Source organism: Peromyscus leucopus, chromosome 6 (assembly GCF_004664715.2).
Source record: "Peromyscus leucopus breed LL Stock chromosome 6, UCI_PerLeu_2.1, whole genome shotgun sequence".
Taxonomy (NCBI): domain Eukaryota; kingdom Metazoa; phylum Chordata; class Mammalia; order Rodentia; family Cricetidae; genus Peromyscus; species Peromyscus leucopus.
Window position 1 is genome coordinate 113,985,161 of NC_051068.1, and position 19,451 is coordinate 114,004,611.

Sequence of the window (19,451 nt, forward strand, 5' to 3'; positions counted from 1 at the left end):
TTTCACTAACTGGGGACTAAGCATTCAAACATATGAACCTACAGTGGGCATTCTTATTCAAACCACTGCAATTGGTGTACTCAATTTTATAAACAAAAACTATAGGACATAAAGAAACAAATAGGTCCAAATACTGTAATAGTGACTTTAATAACCCACTCTCATCAATAGATGAATCTTTCAAATTAAAAAAGTCAACAAAGGAGCTTCTGGGTTAAACTAAACAGTAGTTAGGGAATTTTGAGAGTGAATATGCTCAAAACAGAATATATGCTTGTCTGAAACTTAGACCAGTAAAATAAAATCAAAACTTGCACAATAGTTTGAATAGACAAGAAAATACATGTAAATTTGCAGCATGTTCTATTCAGTAGCTGTAGAATACACATTCTTCCCACCATCTCTCTGAACTTCCTCTAAAACAAATTACATTTTAATCCATAAAACAAGTCTTAGCAAACACAAAAAAGAGAGGATAATAAGTTCTTGAATACTACCAGATCATAATGGAATAAAATTACTAATCAATAAAAAGAGAAACTAGAAAAACTATACAAACACAGATTGAATAATATATGTTTGAATGATCAGCTAGTCATTGAAAGCATTCATGAGGAAATTTAAAAAGTGATCCATAAATTCAATACAATCTTAATCAAAATATCAATGACATTTTTCACACAACTGAAAAAAAAATTAGAAATCTATATGGAAACACAAAAGTGTCCAAAACAGCCAAAACAATCTTAAACAGAAAGATCAGTGTTAGGAGTATCACAATGCCAATTTCAAATTATACTTCATAGCTATAGTAATGAAATTGTGTGGTCCTGGCACAAAGACAGACAAGTAGATGAATGGAATAGATTGTAATGCATAGAAATAAGATCACAATACAGCCCTCTGATTTTTGACAAAGGTGGCAAAAAACATATGTTGGAGAAAAGACTATCTCTTTGACAAATGTTGCTTTAAAAAATATTTTCATGTAGAATGCTAAACCCCCATATCTCATCCCATGCTAAAGTTAATATAAAGTGGATCAGGGTTAACATAAGTACTGAAACTTTGGAACTACTAATGGGAAGCTAGAGGAAATGCTTCGAGTTCTAGGTATAAGTGATGGTTTTCTGAATAGGACTCCAGAAACTCAGGAAATAAGAGCAAATATCAACAGATAGGATAAATGTCACACTAAAAACTTCTGTACAGCAGAGGACATAATTGACCAAATGAAGAGTCAGCCTGCAGAATGAGAAAAATATTTGCCAAATACACCTGAAACAAGGAATTAATATCTAGAACTTTTAAAGGACCCAAAACACCAAATATTCCAAATTATCCAGCCAGTAAATAGATTAATAAATCATGCAGATAGTTCTCAAAAAAGAAATACAAATTAAACTAATATTTGAATTAGTTTGAATTAGTTTGAATTTGAATTTTGAACAAGCATTCAACATCCTTAGACAAGCTTTGAGATTCCATCTTATCCTAGTCAGAATGGCTAGCATCAAGAAAACAAATTCTGGTTAAGTCATGGGGCGGGGCGGGGGGGGGAATCATTCTTTAATACTCTTGGTGGGAGTGTAAACTAGTGTAGCCACTATGGAAGTCAGAATAGAGGTTGCTCAAAAAACAAAAATAGAAGTACTGAATACCAAATGACCCAACCATAACATTCCTGGATCTACATCCAAGGAATCTAAGTCAGCATGCAGTAGTGGCCTAACACACATTTATTGAGGCACTATTCATAACAGCCAAATTGTGAAACCAGTAAAGTGACCACCAGTAGATGAATGGAAAAAGGAAGTGCACATACACATAAAGGAGAATGATATTATGTCCTTGTCAGGGAACTAGATAGAACTGGAGATCACCATGTTAAGCAAAATAAGCCAGACTAAGAACAATAAATAGCACATTTTTCTCTCCTGTGTGGGATCTAAATTAGAAAAAACAAAGAAAGAAAACATGAAAACAGAAGGAGAGTATTTGCGAAGAGAAAGGGGATGAGCAGCAGTGGTCAGTGGGGACAAGAGAAGATCATGAAGGGTGATGAATATGATTATAGTACCTGATATATATGCTAGAAATGTCTTAATAAAACCCATTATTTTGTACATATACACTAATTGAAAAAAATGCCAAAAAATCTATCATTTGTGTTGTTTTGTACTTTCATCTAGAACCCTATCACTTTTGTCCCCTTCCCATAAGCACCTGAGATGCCCAGTGAAGATGGTTTGCTACTCCATTGACCCAGACAACCCTAAAAAATCATGCAAATCAAGAGGTTCAAATTTGCGTGTTCTTTTTAAGAACATCCATAAGACTCTCCAGGCCATCAAGGGTATGCATATCCCAAAAGCCACCACCTGAAGACTGTTAGAAGTCACTTTAAAGAAGGACTATGTGCAGCTCAGGCAGTATAATGGTAAAGTCAGTATGGGCTCCCAGTCCAAACAGTGGGGCTGAGCATGGGGCCAGTGGTCTAAAAAGAGTGCTGATTTTTTTTTTTTGCACATGCTTAAAAATGCAGAGTAATGCTGAACTTAATGGTTTAGATGTAGATTCTCCAGTCATTGGACATATCCAATGAATAAAGCACCTAAGATACACCAGCAAACTTACAGAGCTCATGACCAATGGATTAACCCCTACATGCACTCCCCCTGCCACACTGAGATGATCCTCACTGAAAAGGGACAAATTGCTCCAAAGCCAGCAGAAGAGGTTGCACAGGAGAAAAATATTCCATAAGAAACTGAAGAAACAAAAACTTAACAGCACAGGGATAAATTCAGCATAAAATAAAGGCAGATAAAACCCTATCACTTTTAATAGTACAAATTGTCTCAAATCAATTAGGAGTTTGTTATGAAACTAGCAATGCTATCTGGGCTTAACTAAAAGGATCAACCAATCTGGCAGCTTAAACTGGATTATGTAGCTGAAGTTTTCTCCAGTCCTGCCTGGCCCACAGTCAGGACAAATCTCTCTCACCTGCCAGTCCTGCAGCCGCTCAGACCCAACTGAGTAAATACACAGAGACTTATATTGCTTACAAACTGTATGGCCGTGGCAGGCTTCTTGTTATCTAGTTCTTCTATCTTGTTTTTTGTTTTGTTTTGTTTTTCGAGACAGGGTTTCTCTGTGTAGCTTTGCTTTTCTGAACTCACTTGTAGGCTGCTCGAACTCACAGAGATCCACCTGCTCTGCTCCGAGTGCTGGGATTAAAGGCGTGCACCACCACCGCCCGGCTAGTTCTTCTATCTTAAATTAACCCATTTCTATAAATCTATACCTTGCTCATGGCTTGTGGCTTACCAGTATCTTACATGTTGGTACTCATGGCAGCAGCTGGCAGTGTCTCCTGACTCAGCCTTCTTGTTCCCAGAATTCTCTTCTCTGCTTGTCCTACTTATACTTCATGCCTGGCTACTACTGGCCAATTAGCATTTTATTTATACAGAGTGATATCCACAGCAGAATTAAGTATTCCCTGGTCTAGTGGGGAGTGTATGAAGGCCACTCAGCTGGCTTTTGCTGGAACTGGGTCTATCACTCCTCCATGACTTTTTAAAAACCTTTAGTTTTGCATGTATGGGTATTTTTCCTGTGTGTCTGTGTACCATGTGTATGCAGTGCCTGCTGAGGCCAGAAGAGGGTGTCATAACCTCTGTGGCTGGAGCTACAGATGGTTATCAACTGCTCTGTGGGTGCTAGGAATCACGCCTGAATCCTCTGGAAGAGCAGCTGGTGCTCAGAACTGCCAAACCATCTCTCCAGCCCCTCTATATGACTTTTCAGCTGTCATTTTCCCTCAGAGGCTCAGACTTTCCCAGCAGTTTGGACTAGATGTCTGTCATCCTCCAGTTATTTGCTTCTAAGAGCCAGGAAATAGGAAACACAACCTTGGGGCCACTGGCTGAGGCATGCAGTGATTTCACTGCTCCTGGAGCTCAGCCATTCATTCAAAGATGAGCAAAATTCCCCTAGGCTCTGGCAGGGTTCTAGTTTTCTTTGTTTTTCATCTCATAGATTTAACAGTGAGCTCCTTTGATAAAGAGGCTATTTCCTTCCAGGTTTAGATGGCTGCAGATACACAGCTTCCCTACGTCAATTGAAAATCTAATTTGTCTCATAGTGCACAGCCACCGTTCTCTTTTGGTTACAATTTTGCATGAACTGTGTTTGTTTTTATACTTCCCTTTTTCATAGTTTTTGTCCTTTGATATAAAATGAATCTTGTAGACAGCACATGCTTGGGTAATGCTTTTCCATCTATTCTTTCAGTCTGTCTTTATATACTGTAAAGTGCTAATAAGAGTTTACCTTTGTCATGCTGTTTGTTTTCCATATGCCTCCTTGCTTCTTGTCTCTCAATCCGGCATTATCTTTGCATATAGTTGACTTTTTGGGTAGGGAACTGTTGAATTTCTTTCTCACCTACATTTGCTTTTAAGTTGTTTGAGAATTTCATACATGCACAACGTGTTTTGATCAAATCCACCTCAATTCCATCCCTTATCTACTCCTTCCACTTTTCTCTCCCAACCTCATCTCTCCTCTCTCTCTCTCTCTCTCTCTCTCTCTCTCTCTCTCTCTCTCTCTCTCTCTCTCTCTCCTCTCGTTTTAAACTCACAGAGTACACTTAGTGATACTTGTGTGTGCATGGATGTAGGTCCATCTACTGGAGCCCTACAGGGGCTACATCTCTGAAGACAACTTCATCTCCCTCCCCCAGCAGCCATCAGTTGACAATAGTTTCTCAACCTGTCTGACTTCAAGGAATCATTTGCATGACACACCCAGTTGAGGCAAAGGAGCAAGGTACCAACTGTAGGCAATGGAGGGCAAAGGGCAAGGCCTGGAGAAGTGGGGTGAGGTCAGGAGAATAGGGTGATTAGAGCAAGGACAAGTCTGGAATGCAGCTCAATTTTTGAGAAGGGACATGGAGTCTATCTTAGTCAAATTTCTGCTAATCAAACATCCCTTCATGATAAAAGTCCTGGAGAATCTAGGGATAGAGACAACATATCTCAACATAATAAAGGCATTATAAAACAAGCCCACAGACAACATGCTAAATGAGAAAAAGTCAAAGCATTTCTACTGAACCTGTAACAAGATAAGAATATTTACTGTCTCCATTTCTGTTCAACACAGTGCTTACAGTCTTATCTAGAGGAATAAGACAAGAGACAGAAACAAAGGGAACACATAGGAAAAGAAGTCAAAGTATCCTTATTTGAAGATGATATGATTTTATACATAAAGGCCCTAAAGTCTCCACCAGGAAATTCTTACAGCTGATAAAAATATTCAGCAAAGTAGTATAATACAGAATAAACAATAAAAAAAATCAGAAGCTCCCCACATACCAAGAACAAATATACTAAGAAAGAAATCAGGGAAACAATCTAATTAAAAATGACCTCAGAAATATCTGTAATGAATTGAAAGACATAAAAGAGTTGTACAAAGAAAATGTTTAAGACACTAAAGAAAGAATTGAAGAAGACACCAGAAGATGAAAGGAGCACTTATAATCATGGATAGGTAGCATCAATACTGTGAAAATGCCCATCCTACCAAAAGCAATCTACAGATTCAATGCAATATCCATCAAAATGCCAACTCATTTTTCACAGATTTTTTTAAATTTAAAATTTGTATGGAAACACAAACATTCATGATAGCCAAAACTGTCCTGAACAATAAAAACACTACTGAGAGATATCACCATCTCTGATTTCGAGTTATATTGCAGAGGTGTAGTGAAAAAACCAGCATGTTCTTGAAAAAAAAGACACATTGATCAATGCAACAGAATTGAAGACTCATATAAAAAACAAAACAAAAACCCACAGTCCACAAATGGTGATAGCCAACTAGATTGCTATATGTATATTGGTGAAATTATTAAGGCCACTCCACGTAGTTAAAAGGAGATTTATTTAATGGTGTAACTTACAAATGAAGGGATAGGTAGGTTGAGAGTTCTGGGAAAGACACAGCATAATCTGGCGGTGTTCTCTGGAGAACTCTCCTCTGTCCACCTCTAGCGTCCGGGCTCCCAGCAGTAAGAGAGCCTGGCACACCCCAATCTCAGGTCTTCAGGGTCCTCCCTTGGCCCTGCCTTGTAGGTGTGATAGTTACTGAAGCCTCAATGGGGGTTGGAACTTCCAGACCAAAGCTGGAATGGCTACCCACTACATATGTAGAAGAATAAAACTTGATCTTTGTTTCTTACCCTGAACAAAACTACACTCCAAATGGATCAAGGGCCTTGTCTTAGGGTTTTCATTGCTGTGAAGAGACACCATGACCACAGCAACTCCTATAAAGGAAAACATTTAACTGGAGCTCACTTACAGTTCAGAGGTTTAGTCCATTATCATCTTGACAGGAAGCATGGTGGCATACAGGCAGATATGGTGCTAGAGAGGTAGCTGAGTTCTACATCTTGATCTGCAGGCAATAGGAAGAGACTGTGAGCCACTAGACCTGGCTTGAGCTTCTGAGACCTCTAAGTCCACTCCCTAGTGATACACTTCCTCCAACAAGGCCACAGCTATCGCAACAAGGCCACACCTCCAATACTGCCACTCTCTATGAGCCTTTGGGGGCTAATTTTATTCAAACTACCACAGACTTCAACATTAGACTTAATAGCTTGAATATATTAAAAGAGAAAGCAGGAGATATACTTCAACTCATAGGCTAAGAAAGGACTTTTGGAACAGGACCCCAGTAACACAGGCATTAAAAGCAACAATTGACAAATGGAACCTCATGAAACTGAAAAGCTTCTGTACTGCAAATAACACTCAGACTACTGAGTGGGAGAAAAGTCTTTACCAACTATACATCTGACAGGGCCTATTATTAAGAATACAAAAAAGAGTTAAAACAACAACAAACCTGAACACTAAGAAAACAACCCAATTAAAATTGGAGCATGTACCAGACATGGTAGCACATGCCTTTAATTCTAGCCCTTGGGAGACAGAGGCAGGTGGCTCTCTGTGAGACTGAAGTTAGACCAGTCTACACAGGAAGTTCCAGGACAGTCAGGGCTACGTGGTGAGAAATATAAATGGCTGAGAAATAATTTTTAAAGTGTTCATCATCCTTTGCCATTAGGGTAATGGCAACTAAAACTGCTTTGAGACTTTGTCTTACTCCAATCAGAATTTCTAAGGTTAAAAAAAGAAAAAAGCATGGGATATAGAAAAATGAGTTGGCAGGTGGGCTGTGCTACTTGCATGGGGTTGTAGCATGAATCTTAAAAGTTCCTACTAATGAAAACAAACCCAGAGCTAGGTATTGGGGTGAATGCTGGAAGATCAGAGGAGCAGAACAAGCCACAGCTTCCTCGCCTCGCCAGTTCCTCAGCTGATCCTGTTTCCTCAGACTGGAAGTTTCTGAGTCCTCATCCAGAATGAACTTCACCTGAACTGCTATTCAAAAGCCTAAAAGCTTAACCATGCTAGTTCCTGGTCCTCATGCCTTATATACCTTTCTGCTTCCTGCCATCACTTCCTGGGATTAAAGGCGTGTGTCACCATGCCTGGCTGTTTCCAGTGTGGCCTTGAACTCACAGAGATCCAGGCAGATCTCTGCCTCTGGAATGCTAGGATTAAAGGCGTCTGTGCCACTATTTTTCTGGCCTCTATATCTAGTGATTATTCTGTTCTCTGACCCCAGATAAGTTTATTAGGGTGCACAATATTTTGGGGAACACAATACCACCACATTTCCCCCTTTTTTGTCTAAAATTAAAAAAAAAACTTATAACCAATACAAGAAAAACTATCCAATAAGTATATACAATATATATAGTCAATAATTACATTTACAATGTCTAGTCCACTAACATTTGACAGATTCAGATAAAAAACTCCATTACATGTATTAACAATGTCCAGTCCAGTAATATTTGATAAACTCAGACAAAAAAAATTCATCACTTATTCTATTCAAAACAAATAGTTCCTTTTAAAAAGTAGATTCAATAGTTTCCTTTTAATCTTATATCCATATTCTCTTTTTTCAGTAGATCAAAAAATCTGCCTTTTTTCTTATCATTTCTATATGAGTTATATGGCTCCACGTGCTCTTTAGTTGCAGGGGAGGAAATAAATTTACAAAAAGAAGAAATTATCTTGGCTCACAGTTTTGAAGGATGTAGTTAATGATCTCTTGGCCCTATTACTTTCAAATCTGTGATGAAACAACATATCATGGTGAAAGCAATCCCACCCTCCTCAGGGCCAGTGAACAGAAGAGAGAGGGAACAAGGAATTAGGTTCCCCAAATCTTTTTCAAACATGTAGTTCCATTGACCCAAAGATTTCCACTTCAGGATCCCACCTTGTCAAGTTCCACCATCTCCCAACAGCACCACAGGCTGGCAATCAAGCCTTAAACATAGGGGCTTTTGGTTGGATAAATAACAGCACCTCCTTTAAAATACTATCAAAAAATCTTGAGGATTCCTTTGACTACTCTGAAACAAGTGTATGGCCATTTCTGAATCAATGTGATCAGCTCTTTCAGTTCAATAGAGTAGGTAAAACTTCCCAAAAGAACAATCAAATGGTGAAAAGTATCCTTGGCACATTCACTACAAATTCTGTATTATACTTGTTTTTAGTTCTCCATCATTTGTATTGCTTTATAATGACCTCGAGGGTGAAGAATTTACCTTATTAACTTTATATCTGCCCAGCCAAGGACATCATCTGGCCTAGAACAGGCCTTCTACAAATACTTGTTGAGGAAAGAAATGAACAAACAAGCCACAGCAATGAATGTCAAGAAAGGTATGCTGGGAAGCTATGACAAAACTCTAACTAATAGATGACAGGTGCCTGCCATCAATAGAAGTGGATCTCATAATCACTAAGCAGCTGTGGGGCTGGAAATTTTACATAGTTCTGGTGTAGATAGGAACTTATGTAATATGCTCAGTTTGGGTTACAAAAGTATGCAATTGCCATGTAAATATATTACATAGGCAAGCAAATTCCTTTGACAGGTAGTTCTTAAAAAGTCTATTATAAATTGTTGTTTAATCATCCTGAAATTTGTAAGAAGTCATATTTGAAAATGTGGTTCAAGATGCTTTGTAGAAGTCCAAATCACTATCAGAGAAATCAGTTGGACTGGCACAAATGATGATGGACTGTAGGGGTGGTTGTCTGTGCTTTGCCCCTGAAGCACCTCTTCTAGTAGGCAGCAGGTAACTGCTAGGTACCTGCCTCCCCCCACCCCCAAGGCATGGCTGAGGGGGGACCTCTTAAGACCTGGAATGCATAAGTGCTCACTCTCTTGGCTACCTCGTGGTCTTGGATGCTGGATGTTGGTACTTCAGACCAAGGCATAGTTCTCCAGAGAACCGTGTTGGACTAAGCCTCACCCCTCCTGGACCCCACAACTAACTCCCTTTTGCTTGCTGTAAGTTAACCCAAAATAAACCCCTTTAGTTATGAGTTTAGTTATAAACTCTGTGGAATTAATTGCTTCATTAATTGCCACTTTAATGGACAATTTTAGGTTTTATGGCTAAAGAATTATAAAATAATTTCTTAGACAGGTCTCAGTTTTATCAGCTCCTTCTCAAAGCAGGAGCTTGGGGAGGATGATATAATTTAATAAGATAATGATACCAAGAAAAGACAAAAATAAAAACTAACATGAATAAGATTCAAAATTGACTTCTTTGGGGAGAAGTGATAAAATGGCAGGGGAGGGAGGGCCGTGGTAAGAACTGCTTGCTGCCTTGGTGTTTAACTGCGCATAGAGGAATGAGATGCATTCTGTTCAGAACAAGCCACAGGATCGTATTTAAAGAAAGATGCCAGACAGAGGCAATCATTGTTACCTACCTTAAGAGGAAATCATTTGTTTAAGAGGTGAACAGAATAAAAAAGAATGTCATGAAATGATGGTGGTAGAATGAAAGATTTTCTTCAAGTAGTTCAGTATACACTCAAATTTTGAAAAACATCTCTGTAAGATATAGTCTATTCGCATGTTTCTTAAACTAATATAACCTCTGACCCAATTCTCAACTACTTGATCTATTTTAAAGATTAAACAAGTTAAGATGTGCTGAGTCTATTTATGTGCTGGATGTTAACAAGGTCCTATATGATATGAGGGCAAAAAAAAATTCTATTGTAGTCATTTTTGCATTCCTAGCACCCAGCAGAGTTCATAACCCACAGCAGGTACTCTATGCTCATTGTGTGAAAGATCTCTCAACTTATGGAACTTTACACTTTTCAAAGTAGCTTTAGACACATGATTTCAGACAATCCCACAATAGCCCTTTGATGTATTTATAATGCATCTATCAGGTGAGAAAATAGATTCAAAAGGGAAAAATGACTTCTAAGTCACAAAAGTTTTGAAGTCTTCCTTATGGCTTAATTCAGTCTAGTGACAATGTCAAAATAATGGAATATGAGTGTGTGTTTGTGTGTGTGATGAATGAGCATCTGCATGTGTATGCATTCCTGTGTGTGAATGCAGATGTATGTGTGTCACAGGCCCCCTGTGGAGGTCAAATGGCAACCTGACAAACTTTAAGTGTCAGTTCTCACATTCCACCTTGTCTGAGACAGGGTCTGTTAGTTTTCTGTTGTCTAGGCCCAGATTACGAGCCGATGAGCTTCTCAGAATTCTCGTTTCTACCTCCCATCTCCCTGTAGGAGTTGCTGGGATCACGAATGTTCATGGTATGCATTCAGTTTCTGAAGTTTCAAGTTGAAATCCTGACATGTGGCAAGCACTTTATCATCAAGTCATACTTTGTTATTTAGAGCATAATGGAGTATGTTCTAAATCACCATAGACCCAGAGAAATAGAAATAGTAGGGGTATCTATGGGTTTGTCCTTCCAGTTCCACGGTCCTTTGTTTTGTTTGAGACAAGGTTGCACTCTGTATCTCAGGTCAGCCTCAGACTCACAGTGATCCTCCTACAACAACTTCCCGAGGACTAGGAGTGCAGCCACGTACCAGCATGCCCAGCACGAAAGGCTTTTAAAGGAAATTTTACTTAATTATTTTGAGAGAGGGTCTCACTATGTAGACCTGGCTCACCTGGAACTCACTATGTAGACCAGGCTAGCCTCAAACTCACAGAAATCTGCTTGCCTGCACCCCCTCAGGTGCTGGAATTAAAGGCATGCACCACTGCGTCCTGCACACCAAGCCTCTTTTGAGACATTAAAGGCAGGAATTCACATACACATACTTCTATTCCTCTAGTCATCGGGGTAGGAGAGTGAGGCTGTTCTAGCCAATAATGGCACCCTGCTCACAATGCTTGTCTGACCTGAGGTTATGGTCAGTGTTTTTCTGGACTTTTTAACTTAGAGGTAGAAAAAGAAATTGACCTTTGAAGCTATAGAGCTTCAAAGTATGTATAGGCGGGTCTACTTGTGGCCATGGAGAGACTACAGTTAGGATAAAAATGGAGGAAGTCAACTGAAAGAAAGTTCATAGACTGATTATTTCTAGTTGGTTAGCCTTACTCTAGATATGTTGAGCTACGTGAAATTGCCATTTTAGGTGGGTAAAAATGGATAATACTATTTTATCTTGTCTCAACATTAAAAAAAAAAACAACAAATTAAGAGATCACATATTAATCTTATCTAAACTCTAAACCTTTTTTTACCCTGATCCTGTCTTAATGCAAGTGGGAAAACAGAAGCCTAGAGATGTCAAAGCACTCGAAGGACTGGCAGTGTAGCTCAGTGGTAGAGTACTCACCTAGCACAAGTCCCTGGGTTCAATCTACAGTACCAAAAGGTTCAATCTACAATTCCAAAAGCCTTGTCCAATGTCAATGCTAATGTTATACAGTGCAGGGTTTCTAATGTTCAACTCAGGATTTTCTCTAAAAAAAAAACATAATAACTAAAATTTAAAATTGGTCATTTTCAGATTTTATACCTAGTTTTGTTTTCCATTGATGATTTTGTCTCTGCCATACATTGTTTTTCCTACTATGCCTAGGGAAATATCTGTTATAACTCAAAGTACAAATTCATTATAAATTGTTCTGGGGAAATAATTTCTAGGTTGAAAAGTATAACCATTAAATTTTAAACTAAAAGAAAATATTCTGAGAGAAGTTTCACCTAGCCATTGTGATAACAAGATTCACAAAGCAAACTTCTAAATATATTTTGGTTCTTCCTTATAATTATATTTTCCAAAAGAACTTCACAAACTTGGGCTGGAGAGATGGCTAGGCAGTTAAGAACACCTGCTGCTCTTCTGGAGGACCCAAGCTTTGTTCCCAGCTCCCACATCAGATGGCTCAGAACTACCTTAAACTCCAGATCTAGATCTGATGCTCTCTTCTGACCTCTGTGGGCACCAGACTCTCTCCCCCCCCCCACCCTCTCTCTCTTGATCTAATGCCCTTTTCTGACCCCCATGGACATCAGATAGACAGACAGACAGACAGACAGACAGACAGACACACACACACACACACACAATCACATATATACATAAATAAAGTTAAGAAGGAACTTTACAGACTCCACTGTGTGTTGCTGGAGGGCTTCTCTCCAGGTTCCCCAAGCCCTGCAGTCCCACAATCCACTTATAAAATAATCACTCAGACGCTTATATCACTTATAAATTGTATGGCTGTGGCAGGCTTCTTGCTAACTGTTCTTTTATCTTAAATTAACCCATTTTTATAAATCTATACCTTGTCATGTGGCTGGTGACTTACCAGAGTCTTTACATGTTGCTTGTCCTGGCAGTGGCTGCAGTGTCTCTCTCCTCAGCCTTCTGTCTCCCAGAATTCTCCTCTCTCCTTGTCCCACCTACTTCCTGCCTGGCAACCTACTTCCTGCCTGGTCACTGGCCATCAGTGTTTTATTTATATAGAGCAATATCCACAGCAACTGTGTACAACAAGCATCTGGAGTTGCTTTTTGTTTTTCTTTTCTTCTCTTCTCTCCCTCCTCCTTTTTGAACCAGGACTTCACTATGTAGTGTAGGCTGCTGGCCTTAAAACTCACCTTAGCCTCCCTACCATCAGCATCATAGGCACAAACCACCACACCCAGTTTGGACTTACTTATTAAACATGCATTCTCCTGAACCCCATGGCAAAGCATTGAATCAAACTCTTCAGGGGTGGGCCATGTCTCTGCATCCTAGTGAGCTTACTGGGTGTCCTCATTCTCAGGCAATCTGCCACATAGTGAAAGGCATGAGTATTGAGTAAACATTCCAGTAAAAAAAAAAAAATCATTGGATGCCATAGTTACCGGTTTAGAACCAACGTTTCCCACAAAGATTGATTCATCAGCTTTTATTGTTTAGGGTTTCACCTACATGTGTACCTCCTACTCAAACCTTTGCCCTTGAAACAAAATATTCCTAACAAACAGCTGAATGTTTCTACTTCAAATCTCAAATATCTTCAACTAATGTCAATATTGTTTTCCCCGATTCTTTTCTTTGTATACTATCTATTTCAGTTAATTCTCTGATAAGATACCAGTTTGATAACAGCCATAAAATTCAGCAGCATCTTCATTTCCATGCTTTTCTTCTCATCTAATTAGTCTCCTGGTTATGTAAGACCCATGTGAAGAATCTACAGAGATTAGTTTCCTTATAGTGCTCATATCATTGCCTTGGGGTTCTTCCTTAAATGCTCATCATCATCTAGTCTAGGCTTTTGACATAACCTTTATACTCATTTGCTTTCTGTTGCTGTGATAAAACACAGACCTAAAGCAATTGGAGAGGAATGGGTCTATTTCATCTTAACGTTCCAGGCAGCAATCCATCACTGAGGGAACTCTGGGCAGGAAATCAAAGCAGGAACAGAGGCAGGCACCTCTGCTTACAGTTTGCTTTTCATAGCTTGCTCAGTTTTCTTTCTTATGCAACTTAGGACCCTCTGCCCAGGGATAGTATTGCTCACAGTAGACTGGGCCCTCACACATCAACCATCAATCAAGAGACATGCCTACAGGCCAATCTGCTAGAGACAAGTCCTCAACTGAGGGCCCCTTTTTGTATGTGATTCTAGTTTGTGTCAAATTGACACAAACTGACTGGCACAACCCTCTACATGGGACCCATCTCTCATCTCAAGTTTTCTGTAGTTCACCAGCACCTCATGATAGTTATCTTTCTATTATTGCCTATCAGCTTCAAAACAGGAAAGGCTTATTTTGGTCCACACTGTTGGAGGTTTTGGACCATGTTTGCTTCACCCCATTGCTTTTGGGCCTGTGGTAAGGCAATGCCTCATGATGGGAGCATATGGCAGAGCATACTTCATGTTGGCTACAAGCCAAAAGAGACTAGCACCCATAATCCTCTTCAGAACACGTCTCCAGTGTTATAGAGCTCCTACTAGGCCCTGCTTCTCGAAGGTTCTGCTACCTTTTAATATTGTCAAGATAAGAACTAAAGGAAGTCTTTAACACATGGAGCTATGAGTAATATTCCAGCTCTAAACCATTGCATCCTACCTCAGGCTCCCAAGGTTTCATGTTGGTCTTACAATGCAAAAATAATTAAGTCTATCCCAAAGCATATTCAACTGTTCCAATATTTTCTGTCTCTCTGTCTCTCTGTCTCTCTGTCTCTCTCTCTCTGTGTGTCTCTGTCTCTGTTTCTCTCTCTCTGTCTCTCTCTCTCTCTCTCTCTCTCTCACACACACACACACACACACACACACACACACACACACACACACAAAGTCCAAAGTCTTCTCTGAGACTCAAAGCAAACTACTAGTTGTGAGCAGCATCTGGGAATGTAAAGAAGTTACATACATCTGAGATACAGTATTCAAGACAAGAAATCCTACTCCAAAAGCAGAGAAAATAGTGAGAAGCAAATGAAAGCAAGATCAAAACGGAGCAGGAAAAACATTAAATCTTAATACTCCATGTCTGGCATCTGGGGCACCTCTGGCCTTGGGTAAAGCTATGTTTATGGTCCTTAGGGATGCAGCCATGATCCAAACTATCCAGTCCTGGAAGCATATTTCTAATATGCAAATCAGGTTTTACCATTTCTCAAACAGCCCTGAGTACCTCTCAAAGTCCAATTTCTTTGCATGACATACAACTTTAATTTTTCAAGTTCCAAGGGCTATATTCTAGTTATACCATTAGCAAGTACAAGATTTTAAATGAAGCATGACAAAATTGGTTCTGTTATAATACTTAGCACTGTCATTCCTAATCCATTTTGGGGGGCAGGGTTGAGAAAGGTCTTTTTTCCTGGTTCTCCTGGAGCTGACTGTGTAGACCAGGCTGGCCTCGAACTCACAGAGATCTTCCTACCTCTGCCTCCTCAGTGCTATGATTAAAGGTGTGCACCATCATGCCCAGCTCATTTTTTTAAGATATATTTTTAAGTTATGTGTTTATGTGTGTGCAAGTATGTGGATATACGCACAGAGAGGGGTCAAATACTCTGGAGCTGGAGTTACAGGAAATGAGAGCTAGCCAACATGTGTGCTGGGAAATAAATTAGAGTCCTCTGGAAGAGCAAGCAGTACATATCTTAACCCTGTGCTACATATGTGCAGGTACCCATGGAGGCCAGAAGAGGGCATTGGGTCCCACAGAGCTGGAGTTATAGGTGGTTGTGAGCCACTAGATGTGGATGCTGGAAACTGAGCTCAGTCCTCCAAGACGTGGTGCTTATAACCACTGAGTCACCTCTCTAGCCCTCTTAATCCATTCTTAATGCTTTTTGTTTCTAAATGGCTTTGCTAGTCTTAAACAAATGCACCTTGATTCCAAATGTCTTTAAGTGAACTTATTCCCCTATGTGAGCATCACTTTGAAAATTCAGCAGGCTTATTTCTCAGCTGTGGAGCCTCTTCATGCCTGTTCCATGAGCTGGTTAAGAGACAACTTTGTTTTCAATTCAGCATTGGCCTGCCTTCTTTCCAGATTGCTGCTCTTTGTCTGTTCTTTATGAGATACCATAAGACATGGGTATAAACAGTGCATAGCTCCCAGTTATAAACACATCAGACCCCTCTTCACTACGCACTGAAAAGTAACATTCTAATCCTGCCCAACTACTCATCAGCTGTACTACAAAGTCCTTTCCTCTGCATTTGGGAGTAAGGCGAATTCCTTAATTTTCTTAGCTGTGAATGTCTTTAAAAATAGCCTGAGTGACTGGAGAGATGACTTTGTAGTTAAGAGTGTTTATTGCTCTTCTCAGAGGACCTGAGTTCTACTCTTAGCACCTGTAACTCCAACTCCACGGGATCTGATGCACTCATCTGGTCTCCATGGACACACACACACACACACACACACACACACACACACACACACATGGCATACACTCACACAGGCCCCACACATGTAGATAAACAAAAATAACCTTAGATGTTTGTTGTCAATATTCATAAAATCTGTAAGCAAGTTTCAAATTGTAATAAATTATACTTTCAGAACAGGAAATTGGACATCCTCACAGTCAATTCATTTTAATGATTCATAAGCCTGCTGTCTGCTATTGGCAGGACTTCACAGTGCAGGTTAAGCCTAATTCATCTTATTTTGTCACTGGTGTTCAAGGTTCATGGTTCTTGTTGGCCACTTCCCTATGATCCTCCTTTCTGTAATTCCATCGTCTAATCTTTTTAAAGAAACAAAACAAAATACTGTCCTCATCTTCATAATTCTCACTTTGCCTTCACGTTTCTCTTAATGTGCTAGCTCTCAGACTTGAAAGATGTCATGGTGGGATTTCACTAACACAGAAGCAAACAGGGAAGCCCTCCTTACAGTCTTTATACTCTGGTTCTCAATTTCCTAGGCCAGAGACCCTTCCTGGCTCCTTCGGGTCCTCTGGTTGTTCCGGGTGACCTCAGAGTCTCCAGGTGACAGGAGCCTGAGAAGCTGCCAGCCCTCCTGTAGTTTTCTCTCTGTTATTTGTTTGTTGCTGTTTGGGGTCATTGCTGTCACCACTCAAGGCAGTGTCCCTTGTTTCTAACATTTCTCTGATCATCTGAGGTCATGTTAAATTCCCCAGCTGCTTGATGGTTAATGGTTACCCATGGCCAGGCAGGTTTGAGAATGCCACTTCTAGCCTCTTATCTTAGTCGTCCCGGGAATACTGCACACCAGGCAGGCCCAGGATCATTTACCTTTGCTCCACAGACATCTGTAAGAAAATCTAAGGGAGGAATTTTCACCCAAATACAAACAAACTACCTACCTTCTGAGGGAAAAAAAAAAAATCTTGAGAAGAAAGGTAGGGCCATAAAAAGAAAACTAGAGCACCACTGAGCTGAGAAAAAGATTCTCATAGCTTTTGTAGCAAGACTTAGCATTCATCCAGATGTTGAAGTGTGTGAACTGATCAGTATCACTGGCAGCCAGAGCCTGTGCACCAGGAGAGAACCTGCTGTTAGGCACAGCCACTCTGTGATTTCTGACTTTTGAAAGACTCAAAATCACAAATAACTGCCACCCTGTGACAAAAGAAACAGTGAGCATTTGTCCAGGCTGCACTGCTTCTTCTAGCTATGAGGGTGGGAGTTAGTCCCATTTTATGAGAAAATAAGAAAGAAAATTAGTTCACTAATTTATAACCATGGTGATCTATATGTGATTGTCCATTTAAAGTCAATAATCATCTAGCACTTTTCATTTTTATTTTAAGACTGAGTCTCAGTATCTAGGCCTTGGCTGCTCTATATCTCTATTCCTATATCTCTATTCAGATTGTCCTTGAACTCACAGAGATCTGCTTGCCTCTGCCTCCTCAGTTTTTTAAAGACCTGCCTCTTTTCCCTCCCTGCTCTCCCTTCCCCTCCCTCCTTCCTTCCTCCTTCCTCCTTTCTTTCCTTCCTTCCTTCCACTTTGTTAGGGTCTCACTTTGGAGCTCCAAGCAGACTGGAGATCCCTATGTAGCCCAGGCTGGCCTTGTATTTGCAGCAATCCTCCTGCTTCTTCCTCCTGAGTACCGAGATAACAGATGTGTGCCCCCATACTAACATTTGACTTAAAATTTAAATTTTATATGTGGAGTTGGACACAAGCTCCATTGTAGCTAATTGTAGAATGTGTATTATCATCACTTAACTCCTTTTCTTTTAAGAGAGTGAAAAAAATGAAGCTCATAGTACATTGGGCAATCAAAAATGAGGGTTTTTTAAGTAGCTTGGTTTTCTCTAATTAGTTCAAAAATTGTAGAAAGTAACTATTCTAGGTGACAATTTTTCTGGAGGCTACTGTATATCACACTTTCTCTGAGCATGCCATTCAGAGCACGACTTAACTTCCTTTGGCTGCCACAGGTTCAGAAGAAACGGGGTGGGGGGGGTCAGGAGCTCACTATGGAAACTTACTTCTGCCACTTAACAGCTGTGCACGCTGGGCAAGACAATAAATCTCTCTGGGCCTTGGATTACATTCAACCTAAACCACTCTCTCTGCCAGATTGTTGAAAATACATGAGGGAGAAAAATCAGAGCCTGGATTATACACTGTTAAAAATAGCAATATTGCTGCAAATTAGTTTGTGATTCAAACAAGAAGGAGAAGTAACATTTTTGAATGATGGTTGCACACCAAGTGCATGCCATGTTTAATCTCTTCTAATACTCACAATAACCTCATGCATTGTTATATTATTCTATCATTATTGTTGGTCACTATTCCAATTTCACACTGAGACATTAAAGTTAATAAATGTTAAATAGCTTACTCCCGGGAGCAATGATAAGAAGAGAACCAAGTCAGCCATTTTGTAAAGGGAAACTCAGAGTCTAGAGGATCTGCTCCCATGTGTTCACTGCTGGGGTGAACTGAGATACAACACAGCTTTTTCACTGTTACTTTTGGGTCTTAATTTCTTTTTATTGGTCTGCTTTTTAGTTATTGATATAATTCAAAGGAGTATTTGACTACATATTTGTTAGAATTCATAGAATAACTATTTCTAGAGTGTAGTAGTGACAGTATGGTTATGAGCATTATTTTAAAGGTATTTGTTATTTAATTTATAGGTCATTTTTTTTGTTTTAGTTTTGTCATGGTTTGTTATTTAGTTAGAATCTCACCAAGCCCAGTCTGACCTTGAGCTCAGGATCTGTTGAGCATCCTAAGTGCTGTGGTTAGAGGTGTGCACCATCACATCTGGCTTAAAAGTTCTCTCTTCTAAAGATACATTCTAGAACACTTATGAACAAAGGGTTATAATGCCTAGAGTTTGTTTCTAAGATAACTAGAGGTAAAAGGGATTGGGTGTAGTTTTAGGGTATTGAGGAAATAAGGTTCACAAGAACCAATACATTTTGAATCTGGGCGTTAACATAAAACTCGTACCTAGCTCATGAAGTTGTCTTAGAGACTAAGTATCCTGTTTGTTTTGCTTTGGTTTTTGACAACTCAACAC

The 19,451-nt window shown here is 39.6% G+C and overlaps 1 pseudogene; it reads left to right on the forward strand.

The window, feature by feature from the left end:
* Positions 1-2,244: 2,244 nt before the first annotated feature.
* LOC119088261 lies at positions 2,245-2,815 on the forward strand (annotated as a pseudogene).
* The last annotated feature ends 16,636 nt before the right edge of the window (positions 2,816-19,451 follow it).